This window comes from Piliocolobus tephrosceles, chromosome 3 (genome assembly GCF_002776525.5).
Source record: "Piliocolobus tephrosceles isolate RC106 chromosome 3, ASM277652v3, whole genome shotgun sequence".
NCBI classification, from domain to species: Eukaryota; Metazoa; Chordata; class Mammalia; order Primates; family Cercopithecidae; genus Piliocolobus; species Piliocolobus tephrosceles.
Genome location: NC_045436.1, coordinates 21,094,218 through 21,120,412, shown reverse-complemented (window position 1 = coordinate 21,120,412; position 26,195 = coordinate 21,094,218). Strand labels below are relative to the sequence as shown.

Here is a 26,195-nt window from a genome sequence, read left to right as displayed (position 1 = left end):
GTCTCCTCCAGAGGGACATTGGGGATATTAAATGGAATGTCATATTGAAGCATGCAGTAGGTAATCAATGACTGTCACTTGTCATTATTAACAAATGCATCCAATTGCTAAATTTTAATCTCTAAATGTTTGAGAAATTGATTTGGAAAAACATAGGAATACTCAAACATTGCAGCAACTTTTTTTGGCTATGCAATCCAGTGCACAAATATGTATAAATCAACATATATCTAGTTAGGTAAACAAGCATATAATATCGGGTAAAGATGGAAAAGGTCTAGGTCAATGTTCCTGAAATAAATATTTAAAGGAAAAATAGCAAATTAAAAAATATGAGAATCATGTTTATGCCCCAATTGCGAAGATGACTCTTTGTTAGCTTAACAGGGCATTGTTTTTTATTCCATAAAAATTATTTAAAAATAAGTTCTTACCTGATATTTAAGACATAATTTTTTCTGCAATTTTATTTTATTTTGACAGATAAAAATTGTATATAAAGTATACAATGTGGTGTTTTGATATACATATATGTTGTAAAATGATTACTGCAACCAAGCTAATTAACATATTCCCAACTCATAGTTACAGCTTGTGTGTGTGTGGTGAGAATACTTCAGGTCTACTGTCGTAGTAAATTTTATATATAGAACACAGTGTTATTAATTATAATCACCGTACTGTCCATTAAACCTCCAAAATTTATTCAGCCTGAAACTTTGTACCCTTTGACCAATAGCTCCCCATTTCCTCCACTGTCCAAACCCTGGCAACCACCATTCTACCTTCTGTTTTATGAGTTTGACTTTTTTGCACTCCACATGTGTCAGATTGTGCCATGTTTGTCTTTCTGTGCCTGGTTTATTTCACTTAAGATGATGTCCTCCAGCCTCATCAATGTTGTCACAAATTGCAGGATTTCCTTCTTTTTAAAGGCTGAATAATATTTCATTGTGGTGTGTGTGTGTGTGTGTGTGTGTGTGTGTGTGTGTGTATCACATTTTCTTCATGCATCTATCAATAGATGGGCAAAGGACATGAACAGACACTTTTCAAAATAAGACATACATGTGGCCACCAAGGATATGAAAAATATGCTCAATATCACTAACCATGTGAGTAATGCAAATCACAACCACAATGAGATACCATCTCACACCAGTCAGAATGGCTGGTGTGAGATGTTAACAGACAAAAAATAACAGGTGCTGGCGAGGTTGAGGAGAAAAGGAAATGCTTATACACTGCTGGTGGGAGTATAAATTAGTTCAACCATTGTGGGAAGCAGTATGGAAATTCCTCAGAGAACTAAATCGAGAACTATCACTTGACCCAGCAATCCCATTACTGGGTATATAGCCAAAGGAATATAAATCATTCTATCAAGACATAGGTATGCATATGTTTACTACAGCACTATTCACAACAGCAAAGACATGGAATCAACCTAAATGCCCATCAGTGGTAGACTGGATAAAGAAAATGTGGCACATATACACCATGGAGTACTATGCAGCCAAAAAAAGTGAGATCATGTCCTCTGCAGGAACATGGATGGTGCTAGAGGCCATTATCCTTAACTAACTAACACAGGAACAGAAAGCCAAATACTGCGTGTTCTCACTTATAATTGGCAGCCAAATAATGAGAACGTGTGGACAGGAGGAGGAAAACAACAGAAACTGCGGCCTACTGGAGGGAAGAAGGTTGGAGGTGGGAGAGGTTCAGAAGAAAAAAAAAAAACTGTCAGATACTATGATTTGTACCCATGTAACAAAATAATCTGTATACCAAACCACCGAGTCACAAATTTACCTATATTACAAACCTGAACATGTACTCCTGCACCTAAAATAAAAGTTACAATATTTTTAAAAAATACCCAGATCCTTAGGTTGTTTCCAAATCTTGGCTGTTGTAGATAATGCTACCATGAACGTGGGAGTGCAGATGTCTCTTCAGGATGCTGATTTCATTTCCTTTGTGTATATACCTGGAAGCAGGATTGTGCTGGATTTTAGGCTAGTTCTATTTTTCTTTTTTTTTTTTTGAGCAACCTTCCTACTGTTTCCCATAGTGGCTGCACCAGATTCCATTCCCACCAACAGTGTACAAGGGTTTGCTTTTCTCCACACCGTTGCCAACGCTTCATCTTTTGTCTTTTTGATCGTAGCCATGCTAACAGGTGTGAGGTCATATTTCATTGCTGTTTTGATTTGCATTTCTCTGATTAGTGATATCAAGTGCTTTTTCATGTATTCGTTGGCCATTTGTTTTCTTTGAAGAAATGTCTGTTCAAGTCCTTTGCCTATTTTGATATAGAGTTATTTGGGGGCATTGTTACTGAGTTTACTCAGTAAACTCAACTGAATTGAGTTTCTTATATATTATGGATATTAACTCCTTACCAGATTTATGGTTTGCTAATATTTTCTCCCATTTCATAGGTTGTCTCTTTACTCTGTTGACTGTTTCCTTTGCTTTGCAGAAGGTTTTAGTTTGATGCAATCCCATTTAACTATTTTTACTTTTGTTGCCTATGTTTTTCAGGTCGTATCAAAAAATCATTGCCTAACCAATGTCAATTTTTTTTATATTTTCTTCTGGTAGTTTTATAGTTTCATGTCTTACATTTAAACCTTGAATTCACTTTTAGTTGACTTTGTATGTGGAGTGAGGTTAAGAGTCTACTTTTCTTCTTCTGCATATAAATATCCAGTTTTTCTAGTGCCATTTATTGAAGAAACTGTCCTTTCCCCATTATATAATTTGGGCACCCTTGTTGAAGACCAACTGACCATATATGTATAGGTTTATTTCTGGATTCTCTACTATGTTTCATTGGTCTATATGTCTGCTTTTATGCAAGTATCTTACTGCTCTCATTACTGTTTTATAGTTCTCAGTGTGTCCAGATTTTTCACTTCCTTGATTAAATTTCTTTTTAGGTATTTTATTGATTTTGTGCTATTGTAAATGGGATTGTTTTCTTAATTTCTTTTTCATATAGTCCATTGTTAGTGTACAGAAACACAACTAACTTTTGTATGTTGATTTTGTATCCTGCTACTTTACTGAATTTGTTTATTAGATTTTTTGTGGAGTCGTTAGGTCTTTCTATATAAAAGATCATATCATCTGTAAACAGATTATTTTACTTCTCCCTTTTGTGATTTGAATCCCTTTTATTCCTTTGTCTTGCCTAATTGCTCTGGCTAGGACCTCCTGTACTATGTTGAATTTCTGATCTTAGAGGAAAAGCTTTTAGTTATTCACTGTTTATGATGTTAGCTGTGGGCTTGTCATATATGCCTTTAGTATTTTGAGGTACATTTATTTGATACCTAATTTGTCGAGAATTCTTATGAAAGGATGTCAGTTTTTCCAAATGTTCTTTCTGCATCTATGGAGATGATCAGATAATATTTATCCCTCATCCTGTTAATGTGGTATGTCACATTTATTGATTTGCATATGTTGAATTATTTTTGCATCACAGGGATAAATCTCACTTGATCCTGGTGTATGATCCTTTTAATATGCTATGAATTTGGTTTGCTAGTATTTTGTTGTGGGAAAATATAATGTTACATGCATAGTTGCCTGCAACCTAAGCCAGTGCCTAATAAATGAAAGGCTTTGCACTCTTACTTGAACAAATTCCTTATTTCTAGTACTTTACTATTCATTGAAAGCCAGGAAGTACTGGGACAAAGAAATTATTCGAGTTGATAATAAAAGAGTACACAGCATACTCATTATTAGCAGCAGACTTTCTCATTTTCTCTCCCTGATAGGACTTTAACTCTGTTCTATATATTTCAGCCCTAATGTACTTATCATATAGTCTTTAGGAACAAGAGAAAAGACCAAGTAGAATATGTACAAAACTAAAATAAATACAGAGATATTTCTTTTTGTTTTATTAAGAAAAGTTAGGAGAATGAGAAACAGTGAAATCGAAGATATTGTTCCTACAATATTTTGCTATGTGTATGGTATGGATGAAAAAAGTGAAATATCCTTTATAGTTATCTAAAAAGGATGTGAAAGTGAATAGATGATGCTGAAATTAAAAAATTTTATTCTAGATCAGTGCTTCTCAAACACTAATGTGCATACAAATCACCTGAGGAGTTTTCCAAAGCACATTTTGATTCAGCAGGTCTGCGCTGGGGATTGAGATTCAACAACCCCAAAGAGGTCCCAGGTAATACTGATACTGCTGGTCTGCACATCTCACTTGGAATAGAAAGGTTCTAGATTACACAGACTGCCATCTTGGTGCACCAGATTTATTTCCTAGCCCTGGTTCCTCTGGAAATATTTCCAGTACACCAATCAGTTTGATGGAGTTGGATAAAGAGGGAGAGTCAAGATTTACTTCACTTGAAAAGAATATTTATTTTCCATTTAAGGCTAATGGACTAATGGACTAAATATTACACATCTCAGCCCTTGGGATATCTGTGATATTATTCTTTTTCTACCAATGTGCTTTTACTCTATACTTCTGCTCTGCTTGGTGGCCACTGGGACCTCGTCTGCTTACCAAGCCTAGTTCTCATGTCTACTCTCCTTCAATCTCTTTTCTTTCCTCCAACCTTCCAATCCAAACTGAGGTGGCGGTATTCCCATCACCAAGAAAGGCATAGTTTCCATTTTTTCTCCACCAGTTCCAGTATATGCAATTAAATTTTCTGAGCCTAAAATTTCTCATCTCTGAAATAAGGAGCATGAAATTTTGTGCGTGGGTGCATATGAAGCTAATGAAATGGCACATAAAGTGTCTAACACAAAGAAGGAACCAAATAAGTATCGGATTCTATCCCTATCCCACTTTTAGTTTGTCCCAGTCCAATGTGGTTTTGCATAATTGGAAATCATTATGTATAGACATCAGGTAAAATCTAGCCCCAGCTTATGTAGTACTCTAAGACCCTCAAGTTTTGTTTTGTTTTGTTTTGTTTTTACCTCGTCTTCAGTTTTAATTTAAAGCAATTAAAATTAATACATTCAGATTTCAACAAAGTATAAGCATCCCTCTGCTAAACCACTGTATTGTTATAGTGTGGGTTAAGAATGCCAATAGGCATGGAACAGATGCCAGATAACCAAGATGGTACTTTTACTGGGTCTGGCATTAAACAAAGAAATGTGTTCATAAATCATCTTTCTTGGGTTTCAACCAAACATTGTTATTTTGGGTTTTGTCATCTTTTCATTTAAATTTCTACTTAGTCCTTCATTAGGGTATGTGTTAACAATCTTAACACATTTCCTTCATGAAAAGTTGGATATACAAAATAAATGTCACTTTTAAGGCATCTAAGGAATTGTTTTCTATCTTAATCACCAAGCATGGCAGAAACATTGCTTACAATGTCTTCTATTTCAATCTGTGGTTTGTCTCTGCCATCCAAAAATGAATAAACTTTAGTTTCACCCAGCTGTGTTTCTGAATATGAATGTGGACCATGTGTGATGGAAAATCCTGCGATGGCTGAGAATATGGATAAACTTGAGGGGGACTGTTTGATGGAAAGTCATTATATAATGTATATTTTCATTCATTCATTTAACAAACATTTATTCTAGGCCAGAACTAACAACACAATGGTGAGCAAAATATTCCCTCAACAAAGTACCCATGCACACACACACAAAGAAGCTACACATTTATTTGGAATGTCTAGAAGAGTTTCCCCCTTTCTTAGCTATTTTACACCAGTTCCAATATAGCTGGTTTATATAATAATAAATAGTTATTTATGATAAAAATTTGACAAATTCTAATTGACAAGAAGATAGATATATGTTTGTTTTGGCAACTATTTCTATTTGGTAATAGATTCCAAATGTATTGAATTGTCTCTAAAAGATGTAGGAACACAGGACATACTGTTCATGATGTATAACAAAAACAATAGTTTCAAATTTTTATGACACTGTAGTTTCTCAAGTGGTTTTATAACCATTATCTTCTTTAATTTTCACAACATCCTTATGAGTAGTGTGTGTGTGGCGATGAGAATGTGTGAGTGTGTGTGTGGAAGAGACTCTGTGTGTGTGTGTGTGTGTGTGTGTGTGTGTGTCCGTGTAGGAGAGGAAATGATTAACCCATTTCATAGATTAGGTATAACTAACAATGTAGCTTTGGTTATACTGGCAGGTCACAGAAAAGAGATTTGCAACCAGCCTTATGCCTTCTCTCTACTGACCCACACCTCTCTACCGACCCACACCTTTTTATGAAGTAGGGATTGCAGCCACCCCACAGCATTTCAATGCCATCATGTCTAAGGATGAAGGCACTCTTAGATAGAAGAGAAAAGGGTGGGGGCCTGGGATCCAGTCCCCAGCACAGGCACTGAGTGTGCCCCTGGCCCCAGCAGTTTAATTCGGAGCACTCAGGACAGTATGAGGAGCAGCCTGTCGTTTTTGGAGACACCAGCTGAGGGAGCCTGTGGACACAATACCTGATGAAAAGCTCCCTGAGCCCAGGGTGGAACCAGGCGGCCCACGCCTGCTTTTAGGAGCCAAGTTTCCCAAACAATGTCAGAGTTAGCTTGGGGAATCTTCTTAGCACTCTTAAGAGGCCAGATCTGAGATTTCCACACAATGACATATTACTTTAAAGTATTGGATCCAGGGTCCTTTGCATTGGTAGAATGTCAGGAAAATAGCATTAGCTAGATAAACTTCTTTCCCTGAAACCAAATACAGTCGTATTGTTCACTATTATAGGGCTATCTGCATTAAAGTTGCTGTTTAAATGTTACCAATTGGCTGATATTTTGGTAACTTTGTTCGTATTGGAAAGAAATGTCTTGAGAAACTTTTATTCAGCCAGAGTGTTTCAGCACTTTAAGATATGTTTAGTATACTACATCACTTCAGGTCCTCAAGAGACCTGGGAAAAAAAAAAAGGCTTTCTATCTAAGCCGTGCCCAACAAGCTACTATTTCCGGCCCCACAAAAAAGAAAGCTGAGACCCTTCACCCCTTGATTCCAGTATTCCAAAACTCATGGTAAACCATTATGAATTGGATATGTCCCAAATTTATGTAGCAACTCCTTTCTTAAGAATACAGAGAACATTTTTTTTACACACCTCGTTACACCTCACAATTGAGCCTCAACTTGAGATTCCTTTGCCCAGCAAAGTCCAGAATTCACCACTGTCTGGATGCTGGACCCTGTTTGTTTTGCTGTCATTGATCATTAATTTGGGAATTGTGGGAGAGAGAGGAGGAGCGAATCCCTCTCTTTACTTTAGAACTGGTAAAACTGAGATAGCCAGAGATTTATAGAACTGCCAAGCTAAAATGTAAGTGGAATCATTGTGCAAGTATGGACTAGAACACAACACTGGGTTTGAATGGCAAACCCAGTTTCTGATCATATGGCTGCCCAGTGCTCCTGGTGGCAGAGCTGATTGCTTCCTGGGTTCAAATGGGTTGTACTTTCCAGGGCACTCTGGACATCCATGGAACAAGCCTCATTTAAACATTAGAGGTCTTTCAAACTCTCATACACCAAATCATCGTCAGTTCAGTCTCTCAATTCTCCTTTAATTCTTTTGTGGAGTTAAAAAATATTTTCTCCTGAATTTCCTTAAGAACAAAATCAAATGTTCCCTCAGGGTAAGGAGACATAGCTAGGGGTACCGTGCAGTAAGAGGGTGAGTAAAAAGGAAAAGTCTAGTATCCTGGACAGTCTCTTTGCAGAGCTGTGCTTCTGCTCGGGAGACATTTGTCAATGCTTAGAGACATTTTGGTTGCCACAACTGGGAGAGAAGAAGGAGAAGAGAGTAGAAGCCAGAGAAGCTGCTAAACATCCCACAGTGCCCTGGACACCCCCCAATGACAAAGAATTCTCCAGCCCAAAATGCCAGCAGGGCTGACGTTGAAGAATGCGGGTGTGTAGATATAAACGACAATCTGATAAGCTTTCAAACGATGGCAGCTAGAAAGGTCTTCAAGAGTCTAGGGATTTGGAAAATTCTGACATCATGATAATCTATCCCCAATGGAGACATTCTTTGAGGACCACATAGGCAATCACTTGACCAAATGCCACCTAAAAAATGGAAATATTTTTCACGTTTTGCTTCGTTTGCTGGAACACACCAATATACTTCCACCCTTGAAGAAAAGGAACTGTTTATGTCATTCAGTAGCAGCCTTGCTTGGCTAAAGCAGCAGACAGCTCACCAGATTTCACTGGAAAGACTGCCCACGCCAGGCTCTGCCAGCGACTCCAAAGTGCAGGGAGGCTTCAGTGCTAGGGAGAACGGATGTGAAGGCGGTTATGAAGGACAGCCGTGCCAACATCTCCCAACTTTTCCATTTTTTCTCAAACCTCAGCTTGCCTTGTGCATAGCTAAGGTTATCCCTGGCCAGCTGCTTTTTTCCCTATTCTACCTCTCCCCTGCTGTAACAATTCCCTAACAAGTGCTACTAAGACTAAGGATTTCACCACCTCCTCCCATTTTCCACCACGCAGAAATCCACAAAACTGAGTTCAGAGAACTCTCCTGCCATTCTCAATAGCCAAAAAACTGAGTCACCACTTGGCCTAACAGCACTCAGATGATTCATGAAAATGCGGTGGAGCGCTCTTCACGGGGTGCAGGGGAGATTCAAGTGGGAAGGTAAGGCTGCAAGCAGGACGGGAAGTGGACAGGAGATGAGACCGCGAGGCGTGTCTCAAGAAGGGAGTCTCCTGGTGCCTTTCTCCAGGGCTAAAGCCCTTGAGGCAGAAACTCGGTTGAGTCATTCTGAAGTCAAATCTGGTGCTAACTGGCACTCTTGAATCTGGGTCAGTCTTGATGGGGTCTAGGAATGTCTGCTGAGTATCCATTCCTCTCAGCAGTTTGTGAGACTGAGAGCCACTGCTCTGCTTTTCTTCTCCCTTGACCTCATTCCCAGTTTCCTACCAGGATCATTGGGAGTCCTGGGAGTTTGGATTCGTGAAAAATTCCTGGAACCAAACACCCTGAGCTATGAAGCTGGCCCATTATTCTGAGAATTTTCAAATGTTGAAGAAATGTGGGGTTGGGAAAGACAGGAGCACCTTAAAGAAGATTTACTCACCTAGTCACACCCAGATGGTTGTCTGCAAATTTTTATAGAGAAATAGAAATAGTTTCAGATACTTTTTTTTTTTTTTTTGAGACAGTCTCACTCTGTTACCCAGGCTGGAGTGCAGTGGTGTGCTCACCTCACTGCAACCTCCACCTCCTGGGTTCAAGCCATTCTCATGCATGCCTCAGCCTCCCAAGGGATTACAGGTGCCTGCCACAACGCCCGGCTAATTTTTGTATTTTTTGTAGAGATGAGGTTTTGCCATGTTGGACAGGCTGGTCTCGAACTCCTGACCTCAAGTGATCTGCCCGCCTCAGCCTCCCAAAGTGCTGGGATTACAGGCGTGAGCCACCACACCTGGCCGAGTTTCAGATACTTTTAAAGCATACTCTGGTTATCATTCTTCTCAGATTACTTCATGAAATTCAAATGTCCTTAATGTAGAAAGAGCAAAATGGTTTTTTTTTTTTAAAAAAATAGCCTTGTTCAATCTCTATCAGAAACAGCTTCAAGTAAAATTATTTTCCTCCAGCCACTTCTTCTTTCAAGTATTCTCCTATATAAAACACTCAATTTGCAACTCTAGATGAAATTACTGAATCAATTTGTGGAACTTTCATCTGTTCCTTGACAGTGAGTTTTCATGTTTGTGTCAAAATGAACTTAATGCCAGGGGTATCTGTAAAACACTAGATAATAGAACAGCAGTTCCTGAAGTCAAACAGGCCATTGTCAAGCACCACTGTACTGGTTCGTCAGAGCTGGCTCCCTTAGCAGGGAAAGTTTGCGTCGCTTCTGAAGTGCTTTACCATACTGTAATTTGTCATTCTTGATTGTAATGTATGGTAAATTATGCTTCTAGAAAGTTATCACTCTGATCCACGTCTGATCTAATGAGAACAGCTGCATCTACTGCAGGCTGAGTGCTTGTCAGCTTATTCCCTCAGGGCCAGACAGGTGTGGTCTAAGCTCCACTTTAGGTAGGAGACCTCCAGGGAAAGTCCAGGTGCTTCAGGAAGCTCCAAGATGAGATCAGAAATTGGCCCCAATCCCTCTGAGTCAGAATTCTGAGTCATCTTTTTTTAAGGTGATTTTTTTGTCTGTTTCCTCCCGCGACTATCAGTGCCTATACTTTATAGTAAAGTGTTCTATAACTGTGAAATCTTTCCTGGGATAACCCAGTCCACTGTACCCACTCCCACCAACCCCCACCAGTAAAAACGATAGATCTACTGCTGAGTCAATTTCTTCATATTTGAAAGCTCAAGAAGGGGGAGAACAAGTTGAAATTTCTATTCAGAGCTGACACTCCATATTAAAGATAGGAAAGAAAAGTTTGGGGAGTTGCTAAGGATGAGAGGCATTGTTGATAAATTATCTTGAGATCCAGATATTAATTGAGCCTCACTCGCAACTGAAAGAATCAAGCCTAATGGACTTTTCTGCCCAGTGCCAGACTGGAAAGATTTAAACTCTCGAAGGTCTCTAAGGATTCCCAACTGCTTTTCCTCTCATGATCCTCTTTGCTCCTGTTCTGTATACCTGCATGCTGCCTCCTTTGGCCCCATGTCCACCTAAGTGTAAAACCCAGCTCTTCACCAGTTTTTACAAGGACTTCCATTTGCACCAAATGTCACATGGTGGAAGAATTTACTGAAGCCTCCAGGATTGGCACACTTAAAAGTTCTTTCCCCAGGTTGACTGGAAGTCTTAACCACTCAGGCCAGGCTCAGTGGCTCACGCCTGTAATCCCAGGGCTTTGGGAGGCCAAGGCAGGAGGATCACCTGAGGTCAGGAGTTTGAGACGAGCCTGGCCAACATGGTGAAACCCTGTCTCTACTAAACCTACAAAGAAAAATTAGCTTGGTGCGGTGGCAGGCACCTGTAATCCCAGCTATTCAGGAGGCTGAGGGAGGAGAACCACTTGAACCCGGGAAATGGAGGTTGCAGTGAGCCAAGATTGTGCCATTGCACTCCAGCCTGGGCAACAAGAGCACAACTCTGTCTCAAAAAACAGTCTTAATGACTACACAAAAGTCTCAATATCCACTTATCCCCAGTGCATACCTAAGTATTTTTTCCAAAAAATAGCATTATTCCTCAGAAAAATTCTGAGCCAGTTAGAACCACCTTGTTAAAATACCATCAGAAATTCACAAGGAAGATGTTGGTTTTCTGTACAGTAATGGCACAACAAGAATTCCCTTCTACTTGTATCATCTATTAAATAACAAAATATTTAGTGGCTTTTAAGTAGTAGGGCATAAGGTTTTGAATTTTGTTTTTCCAGTTGGAGTAAGGAACAATTCTTTATGATTATCCTAGAGAACGAGGAAGAAAATGAGCAAGGGACTGGCTGGGCTTCTAGGAGATGTCTGTGGCACACAGTAGGATCCTGGTAATAACTGACCTACTCTATAACTAAGCAAACCTGTACTTCAGCATAGGGTAGAACACCATGGAGTGAAGAATGGGATAAAGGAGGTGAAGAAGAGTATGCAGTCTTTACTCAGAAGGGGTCCTAGAAAGTGGTTTTGTTTTGTTTTGTTTTGTTTTGTTTTGAGAGCGAGTTTCACTCTTGTTGCCCAGGCTGGAGTGCAATGGCACGATCTCAGCTCACTGCAACCTCCTCCCCCCAGGTCCAAGCAACTCTCCTGCCTCAGCCTCCTGAGTAGCTGGGATTACGGGCCTGTGCCACCACACCCAGCTAATTTTGCACTTTTAGTAGAGACAGAGTTTTGCCAAGTTGGCCAAGCTGGTCTCGAACTCCTGACCGCAGGTGATCCATCTGCCTCAGCCTCCCAAAGTGCTAGGATTACAGGCGTGAGTCACCACACCTGGCCGAAAGTGTGTATTTTCTATCATATCATTCTCTCAGACCCTCCTGGCTTCTCTCCAAAAGATTTACTGTAACGGTTCCTCCCACTCAATGGTGTTAGAGTGATGTCAGTGATACTGTGAGTCTGCATGCCAAGGTACACAACTTAGAACTCTATAGTCAGGCGATGGGTTCACATCCCAGTGGGCCAGATACCATTTAGCTATAAGTGGGTCCTTGTTCTCCCTAAGCCTGTATTTCCTGTATTTCCCAGTTTACAAAGAGGAGATCATAATACATCCCTATGAAACTGATGTGGGTATTAAAGACATAAGTGCATAGTATAGCCCACACTTAGTTAAAGGTAGTCACAATGTTACTACTATAGATTCTTTCTCATCACCAGTAAAAACGACCTTTCATGAAAATCTCACCTCCAACCCTGCGTATAATCTCAGAAACTCACTCAATAACATCAACTCAAATTTTATATATGACTAACTCTTATTTCTGTATAATATTGATGTATCTTTTTAAACTGTACTTTGAGAAATTCCAAAATATGGTATGATTTTTACTGTAAAATTCCTGGCCTGAGATGTCATTATATCTTCTTTCCTAAAAGAATAATTTAATTACATTTCGTTTTATGTTAATGACTGAATTTATTATTAATTTGGCCCCCAGGAAATGTTCAGTGTTATCTGTGGAGAATGAAAAGGAAATAAATGACAAGGCTTTGAAGCAATAAAAATATTATCCTAAGAAGTCACTTGTGTATTTGAGAAATAACTTCCAAAATACGGATGAGTGAAATGCTACTCTTAGGCTACTCTTGGTACTATTATGGATTTATTTATTTATTTATTTATTTATTTATTTATTTATTTATTTATTTATTGAGACGGAGTCTCGCTGTGTCACCTAGGCTGCAGTGCAGTGGCATGATCTCAGCTCACTGCAACCTCCGCCTCCCAGGTTCAAGCGATTCTCCTGCCTCAGCCTCCTGAGTAGCTGGGATTACAGGTGCGTACCACCTGTAATCGCACCTGTAAGATTTAGTAGCTATGGGGTTTTAGTATATACGGGGTTTCACCATGTTGGTCAGGCTTGTGTCGAACTCCGGACCTCATGATCCGCCCACCTCAGCCTCCCAAATTGCTGGGATTCCAGGTGTGAGCCACCACGCCCAGGCTGTTACAGATTTTTGTGGGCTTGAAGGGGTCATGAGGAAGAGTCCCAACTATACCATAGAACATGTCTGTGAGATCTCAGTTAACAGGAGAAGAACAACAGTGTTGTCATAAAAAGATGAGAAACTTTACTTAGAACCTAAAGTACCTGGGACTGTTTTTACTTTGAGACCTCAAAAACTGGTTAAGTCATGCTAAAATGTGCCTCAAAAAAACAATTGTTAGAAGATGAATACAAAATAGAATAAAATGATCTGTTCCTAAAATTCAGGAGCTCCACTGCATGGAGATCACCAAGTTGCAGCAAAAGATCAAGTAAGATCTTATTTGACTTGACCCTCACTCTTCTTCTATTATGGCTATGCCTTACATATCATAGCACTCCTATAGCATTAGTCATTTGAAGTATTTTTTAAAAATTCATCTTGATCTACAATGTGTATCTTTTCTAACTCAGTCTGCTGGTCTGTCTAGAAGCCAAGGTAGAAAGACTACTGCTATTATACTATGTGGGGCAACAAGCCCTACAGGACCAAACTTGAAGAGGAATCTAGGTCATTGTCCTGACAGATCTGAGCTTTAAAATTTTGAAGAGAACTACTTGTCTAGAACCACCCCAAATAGTCACATGAATTAAGACTCTGCTCCTGAGATTTATAGTTGAATAAAATGCAATGTCATTTGCCTCTTCCTTTAAAAAAAAAAAAAAAAAAGTCAACTATGCAAAAATTACTACAAGAGACTCCATAAAGTATAACATACAGTAAAATTACTGGTTCCCCAATAATCTTCTCTATAAATTTTATTTTATAGGCTCTGGTGGATTGTTAAAAATCATGATGATATACTTTTAAATGTTTATGGTTAATTTCATCTCATACTTTCATCAGATTTTCCCTCTCCATTCTTCTAAGCTCTCATCTCTCCTAATGAGCTTTTTTCCAACACAGCTAAAGGTTCTTGGATTCTTTCAAACATCGTGGGCTCCAGCTTCTCTCTGCTGGATCTGTTCTAATTAGAGAGGAAGAGAGACCTCTCAGCTCTACCTTTTCTACTCAGCATATATCTGGTCAGCCAAGAAAAGTACTTTGTTTAGTAAAGAGATTACCAGTCACCAGGCAAAAAAAAAAAAAAGGAAGACGGGTCCTATCAAAAGTTCAGCTTTGAAATTCAGACCAAAAGTACATGCTCTGTTCCACACGCAACCTCAGCCTTTCCCAGCCACCTCTCTTGGCAAGTTATCATCTAGCCCAGAAACGAGGAAGATGCCAAAAAGCAAGAGGATTCCAGTCAAATTGGTCATCCACAGATAATCAAAATGCAAATATACATCTCCACTCCAACAAACACAGGAAGTCCCCAGTTTTAAAAAGTAGTGAATCACAGTGTACTTGACCGCCAGGTGTTTAGAACCAATCTGGAACCCCTAGTGTTACAAAGCAGGCCCACCAAAACTCCCATGTCACTCCCAACAACTTGGTTGTGTTGGGTGCTCTATGTACATCTGTGTTTAAAATGAAAAAATAGAAAAAAATACCATTGCAATTATAATGATTAAAAACTTTTAAAGACATAAAGTGATTTTGTGTTATTGTTTTTCCAAAGTGCTATGCTGTGGAAAGACGTTTAGTTAGATGAGTTTACTGGAGGCTTATAGAAAGAGGACCACCTGGGTAGTTTCACAGCCTTGGATGTTAATGGCCTCTTCATTTTAGGTGTAGCATTATTCACTCTTAAATTTGTTAGTCACAATTAGGAAAATTCTTGAAAGAACAAATAAGAAGTAGAGGTTGTGTATAAAGGAGTTGTTTATTTATTTTTAAATAAATGGACAAACTTTTTAAAAGCGGAAAAAAAAATGAAATAGAGAGGGAAGGTAAGGAGATGGTTAAGGATAGTGTAAGTAGGAGTGAAAAGGACTTTGACTAAGGTGGAATTTGATGATCAGTTATTAGTCAAACGCTGAATAAAGAAATAGATGTGGGTACAAGCAAGGCATGTGAAAGCTTAGAATAAGTTTTACCTTAGTCCCAAGATGATACCATCATTCCTGACAGTTTGTTGCTAGACAGAGCAAACAGGATGATGTTCATGAAGTAGCCTTAAAAAGAACAGATGTGTTAAGGGAAGTAGTATCCTACTAATACTTAACAAATCAAATGTTTGTAACACAGAGAATGAATGTCTTTTCAGAACCTTGTATAGAGCTTAATGAAACCAGTATAGTGAAAGAGCATCATTTGTAGTCAGACCAAAGAGGACTTGAATTCTGGTTCATGTGATATTAGATCAAATGATCTAACCTCTCTAGTGCCGAATTGGGATATATTACAAATGAGCATTCAGTAAGTCATCTCAAAGATATTATATACAGATGGTGTCAACTAGACATTCAATAACTGACAGTTATTAGGCTCCTGAAGTCTGCCAGTAATGCCTTACAGGTTGTGTCAGTGATATCCTTGTAGTGTTTGAACCTGTAAAAAGTTCAGTAGATATTTTACACCCGTAGGATGTTAAAGACGATAATAGATCAAGAACAGGATTAACATAACTAATTCTATGTGGAATTGTCAGAGTTGCTATGGAAACTTTGCTAAGGTTATGACTTTCAAAAAAGAGTCTCAATTAACAGAATCTTCTTAGAGAGTAAACTATTTCATGTAAATGAATTATCTGTTTTGTAGCTAAAGGTCAAATGCATTTGAAACAGTCATTTTGGGATTTGTTTTCCCAAAGGAATGATAAATGACTAATCCAAAAGACTATGGATTAGAGAAATTGACTAGATGTCATTAAAGACCCCAAATAAATGTTTGCTGTCCTTGACCTCCATGAGGATAAATTGTGGTGGCGCCTGTGGTTATCTGCTGTCTTTTATTGAATCAGTAACTTGGTTTCTTTAACAATACCTGTTTATGTGCATGCCTAGAACCAATTAAATACTGGGCTATTTTAAGTTTCCCAATGCAGCTATATTTTGGCAAGTGTGGAAGAATAAATTAGACACTTTTCCAAAGCATAGTGATGTACTGAGATCTGTACTATGTAATAAACATGGGATGATGCCTCAGCCTGTGCTATGGTGGGGCCTGGGGTCTTCTTTCCTGTGCTAGTTCACACCATTTATGATAAATGCTTTAAAGACTTTGAAGTCTTTGTCCAAAACACTGATTATGTATAATTATACAGATGAGCATTTATTAAAGTAAGTATATTGGCATTTTAGTGCCAAAACCATCCCTTTCTATAGATGTTAGCAGTTTTCATTTAAAGCGTGGTTGTAGGAGTAGATGTGTTAACCCATTTCTAGTGAAGCAAGACAGGGTCTACAAATTGCTATAACAATGTCCTTGGCTCTTTAAAGTGAATATGGATATGAATTCAGTTATGAGAGTGCAGGATCTAAGAAACCTAAAAATAAAAATCTGGCCTACACTGTATTGTTTTTGTCTACTCAACAGAATACCAGAGTGAGGGTAGAAAAACTACCTATCAGGTACCGTGCTCGCTACTTGAGTGCCAGAATTATTTGTGTACACTAAACCCCAGCAACATGCAATTTACTACCCTTGTAACCAACCTGCACATGTAAGGTACCCTGTGAACCTGAAATAAAAGTTGAAAAACAAAACAAACAAAACAGAATAGCCAACTTTCAGTTATCACCAAAGCAACCCATACCATGCTTGTGTTGTTATAAAGGTACTGCTGATACTAATTAGATTTCTTGGTAGCTTAAGTATACTATTTATACTCCATTTAAATCATGTTTATAGACTTTCTGTACATTCTACAAAAATGAAAATGTCTTGAGTACCTATTCTATGGATTTCAAGATGAATGAGACACACTCCTACCTGTAAGAAGTCCATTGTCTAATAGAGGAGAAATATGCAGAATATACATTATATTATAAATATCTTAAGTGTTATAAAGATACTGTAAACTTACTGCTGTGGAAACTTCAGTGAGGGTGTAATTATTTATTCCTTGGGAATCCAGAAACATTTTACTGAAGCAGCATTTAAAGTGGGCCTGGAAGGACAGAAGTAGCTTGCCAGGCAGGCGAGCAGGTCTGTTGTTCTGGGGTGACTACTGAAAGAACCAAATGTGTTTCTATGTAGGGAACACTTGTCTTCTGTATGGGGTTGGCATGGTTCACTCATCAAAATGTATAATGAGTTAAGAGCCTGGAGAAATCGCTTTTGGATATTTCATCCCAGAGAGAATAAACAGTGGCACTTCCCATGGAGGGCAGCAGCATAGGTAGCTTAGGTTGGTACTTCAGGGTCACCTCTTGACAATGGAAATACAAGTCTTATAGATTTGGTCCTATAGATTTCCTCACCAGTTCCAAGTATAGACTAACTTGACCTTGTTTAAAAAAAAAATTATAATTTACCATCTCTCTGACTTGGAGAAAGTAAGACAAAATATCTAGGTTTTTATGTTTCTTTAAACTGTGCTTATCTCATTTAACCTTAAAGGTATTTAATTGAGTCAATCCATACTTAAAGCCCAATATATTCAATATAGCACTTTTACTCTTTTCAACATGTTGTCATCAACGGTAAATCTAATAAAAATTGAATATTTTTTAATGGGAGAAAAAAATTACACCATAAGCAAAGTCAAAGAGTCAACCAATAATTGAGAAAAGGATTTGAAGCATGATTGACAGAGAGATAATTGTGTTACAGTCAGAATTGTCACAGATGAATTTTTTTAAAGACAACTCTGGCAAAGATAATGAAAGGGATTTCTATGTAAGATAATGCTCAGCTTAATTTATAATTAAATATAAATGAAAACCATAAAAATATACCATATATTATTTATCAGATTGGCAAGTATACAAAATTTTAATACTACCTAGAATTAGCAAGAATGTGGGGAAACAGGCACTCTCACAAATTCAGGGATGGATCCACATTTGTGCCTGAAACTCATACAGTTTCTGGAGACTTCTTTAAGAAAAAGAATACAATATTAAGCATGCTCTTGCATTTTTATTTAGAATGAGAATGATTCTAATAAATTGTAAATTTTTAAAATACAACAAATACCACAAACATTGCAAAATCTAGAATAATAACATAATATTTATTGATGTACTTCCTGGCATACCTCTCTACTAACTTTTCCCTATAGTTTTGATACATACTTTCTGAGTATCATTTCATACAACAATTTTATAATATATTGTGTAGAGATAATATAAGTCATTTTTCATCCAGCATGGTTGGCCAAAAAAAAATTTTTATTTTTGATATTTAATAAAGTTTCTTCAGTTTCACAACTTACTGGAAATTTATAATTTTTAGGATAGCTCATAAATTTGAAAAAAACTCTAAAAAGTTTATTTCACATATGATCTGTGATATTTCAGGGAATTTCAAGTATGGTTACATAGTAACCAATCAATGTTAAGACCATTTCAATTGATGGCACTTCTTTGTAGTTGATATCATTGTCAGAGTGGTATGTTATGAGCTTTGCGTTATTGTCCATGCCAGTATTTCTGTCAAATCAATAAGAACTTCATCATTTTCGATGTATTGATATGATTTGCTCTTCTTTATAAACATGATTATCAAATAATCCAAGAGCCTATGTACTACTCCTATAAGAAAAAGTTTGTGTCCTTTTAATAAATTACTGCTTTTCAAGATGATGAATTTTTTTAACAAGGTACATCTTTTTAAAAAATATAAATAACATTTATATTATTGAATAGCAATAGGTGATACTCCCTGTATCTGCAACACTTTGGAACCACTGGCTTATTTGTTAAATCCAGTCCATGACAGCCTCCAAACACCAGAAAAATTTTTAGTTCGCTTCATTCTTCAATGCCTCATCAAAATATTCTACAAGATCTGAAACATCCTCCTCCTCCTCATTGTCTTCTGGGTTTGGTGCTTTTCTATTCAAGACTTGCCATGGGAACTGTTTGGCTAACTTCCTGAGCTTGTTAAGCTGTCAGCACCAAGCGGACTTAATATTCCAGGAAGCATTTCTGTGATTGGTTTGGCTTCTGCATGACTGGGAACTGCAAAGGTGTTAGCAGAGAGAGAAGGACTAGAGAGAGGAGCAGAGAAAGGTAATTACAAAGATGTTGGGGCAGAAAGAGGTTAGACTTTGGGATTGCTGAAATGAAAAACTGTCCCATCTTCACCTCTTTAATACCAGCTATATTATTCACAGCCAGTTTTGTTAGAGAACTCTGAAGCTTTCTGTCATCTGCTGTAACTCGCTAGGTTCCACCTTTGTTTTGCAAGCTGTACCCTCGCCCCCTATCTGGACCAGGGCCTGAAGTTTGGCTTTCTTGATTCACACTGTTGGTAACTCCAAAGCAAGGAGGGTCTTCCAACACCAGCATACAGCAATGGCAAAATCACAATTCACTTCTGTATATCAAAATAATTCCATAGATCCCACCACTTGGTTTTGTATTTCACTGACTCTCAATCTGAATTTTATTTCTTTAATAAATAATTTTAAAGATGACAAAAAAATTCTTCCTATATGTCGACATCAAGGGTCTGTAATTCCTTATTATATTGAAACTTTCTAAAAGGTCTTTATAAAATTCTGTTAAAATAACATATCCCAACTCAACTTCTCCAAGCTTGATCCACAAAATAGCCAATAGCCACTCCAAATCCATGTGGCAAGTAAGGGGTGTAACCATGAAGAATTCAGAGTTAAGAGATGGTAGTCATAACCAATTGTGGTTTAAATGTCTTACTTTTGCTAATTTTACAAAACCATTAGACACATCTACACATTTTAACAGCTTGTGCAGGGCCTTGGAGGAAGACCATACAAGTGAGAAGATTTGAGGTTGACAATAAATTGGCTTACTATAAATACTCCTCAGTACACCCTTATGGTGAAAGTCAAAATTCTAATCATCCATTTGAAGGACAAGTTGGCAGCATCTACCAAAACTGAGAATTAAACATCCTTGGATCCAACGCTTCCACTTCTACTAATTCACTGTTAAAGATAGACTGTCACAGACAAACAAAACATTTTGTACAAAAATATTCCATGAAGCATTGTTTGTAACAGATGAAAAAATGGAAATGCTATAAGTAGAGGAATAGTGCAAGTAATAATGGGTATCTACAATACAATATGCTATGCAGTTATTAAAAAGAGCAAGTTAGCCAGGCATGGTGACACACACCTGTAGTCTTAGCTACTCCAGAGGCTGAGGCAGGAGGATCACTTGAGGCCATGAGTTCAAGGTTGTAGTACACTGTGATTGCATTGGTGAATAGCCATTGCACTCCTGCCTGGGCAATATAGCCAGACCCTGTGTCTGCAGAAATTTTTTAAATAAAAAGAATAAGTTAAATCTTTCTATGTATGTCACCATGAAATATATCCAAGTTGTATTTCAATTTGAAAAAGTAGTTTAAAACAGTGCATGTGTGTATATATATGCATGTGTATGATATACACACACATGCATGTATACACACATGTATATATACACATGCACTGTTTTAGACTTTTTCAAATATGTGTATTATACACACACATATATACACATACATGTGTATACACACATATATACATACACACTATATAAACTGTGGGTGTATACATATATAAACTGTGTGTGTGTATTAATAGTTTGGCCACAATTTAGTTTATATATTATATTTATACAAATTTTTCAACAGTTACATATTGTACCATTCCTAGTGGCCATTTTGGGGGACTAGACTAAAAGGACAGAGGACTCCTACTTACAAAAACTTGTGTATTTTTACTCTATTCCTCTCCCCCCTTTTAAGCAAAACGTTTTACTTTCATAATAAAAAATTATAGCTGCTGCTCAAATCAATTTCTATGACTTCTCAAGCTGAAATTACCTTCCCTCTTTAAACTCATCATTTTAAAACAATAAATAAATGAAAATATTTGAGAACCCCTGCTTGCAAATCATATATACCATTTTTAGCTTTTAGTTGAGGTCTTGTTTTTTATTCCTCTATTTCAATTGCAATCTGTGACCAGAACTTCAGAAAAAACATGAACGCAGAGTTTCTCAGGATTTCTTAAATAATGCCTAACATAATTAAATATAATGATGATTGAGTAATCAGAACCATTTCAGTATATTTTGTTCAAAAATCAGAATAGTTTTATATTGGGGGGCAGCATCATGATTAAAGAGAGGATGCAAAGAAAGTCTAACCTGCAAGCAGTTACCAACAGGACACAAGAGACTAAAAGACTTCTAGTCATCTCAGGAGAGAATGATGGGAGTACTCTAGAATACTTGCCAGAGTGTCTTCCTTAAAAAGAAAAAGGTAACTCCTAAAGACGGCTGTGATATCTATGGTGCAATGTCGACTTTGCCTGGGGAGAGAGGGGAACGTCCAGGCTTGCCAGTGAGCTGTCTTTAACATAATATGATGCAAGGATATTAAGAAATCAATGATTTATTGCTATTTCCTTGTGTCTCCGTGTTTTTTCTTCTGCAAGTTTGGATTTGCCTTAGGCTCTTCTTTTTTAAAAAAAAAAAAATCTTAGCTAGTTATAACATAGGTCCAAAATTCCTAGCTTTTTGAGAAATTTGTTAATCCAGTAAATATGTATCTATAGGCACAACAGATTACACATAGAGGGAAAGAGGCATCTCTCCCATCCCAGGAGACTGAATGCCTTGTTTCAGAGCAGAACAGCTTGTGCACAAATGGCCCCCAGGTGAATAAGATTCATGATTGGTCATTTTGGTCATCTTCAGTCCAGAAGACCTCTAAGGCATTAGCTCAATTTGTATGTCATCAGAAAGCAATGATTCATAAACTTCAACGTGTAGAATGCCATGAATAGCCTGTTAGAAAGAACCACCCTCTACCACTACCATTATCACCACCACACAATCCTGATTCAGGACCACATTGACAAACCTGCCTTGGAACTTTGGGTTTTCTCTAGAGAAAATTCACAGGCACAAAGCCAAATCAAACTCCCATTCCTCTCTTTGAATAGATCCAACCCTCTACTTCCTGATCTGTATTAAATTTTTTAAAAAAAGAATAAAAATACATTGTCTGATAATCTAACATGCCCAGGTTAGCTTAAATAATAGAATTTGAATGCAAGGACACAGGAGATATCAAAGAAAGCAAAGTGTCAGCAATTACACAACTTGATTTGGAGAAATGGGAATTCATTCCTTGCTGGAAAAGAATAGTTCAGGGGCTCCAGGTGCCAAGAGTAGCTTTTTGAGATCCAAAAGCACAGAGATCCAAAAGCATGAGCGTATTAATGAGCTCATGACTACTCATCTCTACTTTTCTATCTCTTCATTATTTCCTCCTACCTCTTATCTACCTTCCCTCTACTTGGTTTTCCATGGCATAACTTCTGTCTTCTAAGGGCCAACTTCCAGAGCCTCTCTACTTTCTAACCACTCAATCTAACCAAGACAGGAGGGGATAATAGGGCCGGGCAACCACCCTCCAGCATAGAGCACTCTTGTGACTCCTGGTGAGTCTGTAGATATTAATGTTTGAGTCAGACAGTTGGTCTGGCCAGTCAGGGCAAGAGTGCAGGGTCACAAGGTCCAAAGCATGGCAACTAAGCATCGAAAACCCTTCAGGGTGAGATTTTGGAATGGACAGATATCTGTCAAAAGAGGGTTATTTACTTGCCAGGCACTTTGGAGGCCACTTATTCACCCAGCCATTCTACCATTTGTTGAATGTCTACTAAGGGTTAAACACTAGAAACAAACACTGGTTAAGACATAGACTCTGAACTCCAGGACCTTAGAGTCCAGGGAGAGTGGTTAACAAGTAAATCAACAAATATCACCCAGTGTGACAACTGGCAAAAGAGAAATGTGATCAGGTCTAGGGAACCCAGAGAAACAGGGAATACAAAAGACTCTGTATGTGAACTTTGAGCGAAGTTCCATTAATTAGATGAGGTCAAGAGGGAAGGGAACCCATGGAGAAATATTGCCAGGTATGAAGGTACAATGGGATTTGCCCGTGTTCAGTGGACTTAACTCTAGCTGTGTTGCTCAGAGTATCCTGAGCTTTTCTTTGTTGTACTCATTCCCAGACTCTGTTTTAGCCATTTTGGATGTTATTAGGAAAATTAAAATATAAATTACCGTAAAAGCAAGAGACTATTAGTATCCACAGAACTGCAGAAAAACATGGTTTCTGGAGGATAGCTTTGGGAAGAAACATGCCAACTTGAATATATATAGAGAGAGAAAGAGACAAGGTCTCACTCTGTCACTCAGGCTGGAGTGCAGTGGCATGATCATGGCTCACTGCAGCCTCGACCTCCCAGGCTCAAGCAATCCTCCCACCTCAGCCTCCTGAGTAGGTGGGACTACAGGCATGCACCACCATGCCCAGCTAATTGAAAAAAAAAATTGCAGAGACAAGGTCTTGATTTGTTGCCCAGTCTGGTCTTGAACTCCCGAGCTCAAGTGATCCTCCAACCTTGGCCTCCCAAAGTGCTGGGATTATAATGTGAGCCATCATACCTGGCCCTGAATGTATTAAAACTACGCAGTGGTACCCCAGTCATGGATTAACCACTCTAAATAGAAATTGTTTCTATCGAATACACATTCGTCTCTAATTTATGGACTAGCAATGGAGAATCTTTTAAAGAGCGTAAGCAACCCAATGCCATCAAAACTTCCAGGCTTATCAACATTTTAATAGACCAGTTAAATATTCTTGACCTAAGTTACAATTAAAAGTGTCTCAGGATTTATTTTTCTGAGAAAACATACAGCAGTTTTTTTGTTCATCTAAAAATCTTTATATTGTAAACTTTATATCACAAAGTACTTTAAGGCTGTTGATGTGCTTCTTAGTAGACTTGCAGAAGAGTGATCAAATGTTATACAGATGAAAATGTGTCCTGTTAATTATGAATGTATAATTTTATCAATGACATTTTATTACCACTCATCAATAACTTCAGGAAAGACCTATTTTTCAAAATTCTGAAAAGTGCAGCTTGTTCTGTGTTAGGCACAGCTGCTTAAATGTGTTCATTACGTTTTGTTTGGGATGTTTCTTGTTATTTTCGTAGTAGCCCTCACATTACAATGCGTTTTTGCAAGGTGAGGGATAGGTGTTATTCTCTTCATTACAAATGAGGCAAGTAAGGTTCAAAAAAATTAAGTAACATGCCCAATGTTACACAGCTAGTAAAAGTTGAACTTGTGTATTCTTTCCACATTTGCCATCCTCACAGGATGCAAAAATGTTCCATAGTAAAAGTGGTTTGGAAAACTTCAGATGAAACAAAAATCAAATAGTTCTTTTTAAGAAATTGCAGGCATCTCAGTGAATGGATATACACGAATGTGCTTCATAAATCTCTAAGTAGAAAGATAGAGTCTGCAGCATTTCCCAAACATACTTGAGTATAAATCCCTTTTATATCCAGAAATATCTCATGGTATTAATCATGAAACATAATCTGGAAAAAACTGCACATTATTAGACTTCTTCTCATGTAGTAATTGAAAATAACTCTGAAAACTCTGCCTTAGGAAAGTAATTCATGAGAGCTGCAGTGAGAAACAAGAAAGGAAAGAAAATAAACAAGCCTGACAAATTCTGTAGAAGCTGAGGGATTAGACAGTAACCTCAGTAGTGTCACACAAACCAAGAAGGACAAAAAGACACTTGAGATTCATCACAAGCCAAATTTTCCTCTGGATCAAGGACAGCTATAGGGATCAAGAGTAAACCATATATCCATTATCTTCATGTTTCTCAGTTCTACTTTAAGTAAGAAATGTAGCCAACCAAAGGAAATGTCTCAATTTATCCATGAAACACACAACACCCAGAAAAATCTCGTAAAATCTTATACATGGAACACGTAACATGGCCAGTTTAACAATCAGCCAAACAATCTGCAAAAATGATATAACAGTGCCTGAATTTGAACATCTCTAGACATAACAAATAGAGCATAGTTACATTACCAGACTAACAACGCTTGATTAAGGCATACAGAGAATTTGGAAGACACAAAGAGCATATGTCCATAGAGCTTAAGTTTGTTATGTTGCAATATGAATATTAATAGTGCATGGGATTTAATAGCAAGAAAGTTACATAAAGTGCATGTCTCTGAGAATTCCTGCTGTCAGTGACTGGAAGGGATCCCACTGGGGAAATGCTTGCTACCTAACAATGCCATCGGTGGTGACTCATCCAAAATTCCGACAAAGGCCTAATGAGCTTCTGAGAGAATGCCTGGCAGACTCAGTCCTATTCAGTGTGTTAAATAGAGGGTAAGAAACAAAGTTCTCAACTGATACAGTTTTCTGTAAAGCTCTATTGTTTCTGCAAATTAAGATATAGTATTACATTGGTCAAAGGATATTTGATCTTCCAGCTACCACTCTGGTTAACTGGAGAAAGGAAAAACACCACAAAGTGAGTTTGCTTTTTTGTTTGTTAAAGTCTTTGTATTCTGATGCCTTCTTTGGAATATCAAATACAAACTGCCCTTCCAGTTCAGAGCATGATCAAGGGGGTAATTAACTGAGCTCTAAATGTAATGTTTCTGGTGGTCACTTCAAGTCATTCTAACCAATTAATCGATCTCCCGGCGCTCTGACTTGGACCCTATGTTTTTAGCCTTTGGAGCAGTGGTTCTCAAGCCTGGCTGCCCATTAAATTCATGTGGGGCATTTAAGAAAAAAAAAAAAAAAAAACCCATGCCTAGACCCCACCCTGGACCAACTAGATAGAATCTCTAGGGATAGAACTTCTGTATTTGTGAAAAGTTTTCTAGGTGATTCTAAATAAAGTCAAAAGCCTCCAAACACTGCTGTTAAGTTCATGTCCAGCTACTGAGTATCTAACCTAGTCTCCAATGAGTGGTCTAAAAATCTCAAAGAATTAAGCATGAAAAAAATGCCCCCACCAGTGATTGGCATACAGCTGGCTGTTTGGGACCAGCACATAAGACATTAGAAGACAGGCCCATGTTGAAGCAAGGAAATGTGAGGACTGTGATCGGTGTTGGTCAGCAGGATCCAGGGAATGACTCACAGACTGGGCAAGGGAG

General features: G+C 37.9%; 1 protein-coding gene and 1 pseudogene across 3 annotated transcripts in view; one reads left to right on the top strand and one right to left on the bottom strand.

Annotated features, from left to right (window-relative positions):
* Nucleotides 1-26,195, top strand: part of PALLD (palladin, cytoskeletal associated protein) — a 434,025-nt gene that overhangs the window by 81,269 nt on the left and 326,561 nt on the right. The gene's annotated exons all lie outside the window — the stretch shown is intronic.
* LOC111553784 lies at nt 18,936-25,002 on the bottom strand (annotated as a pseudogene).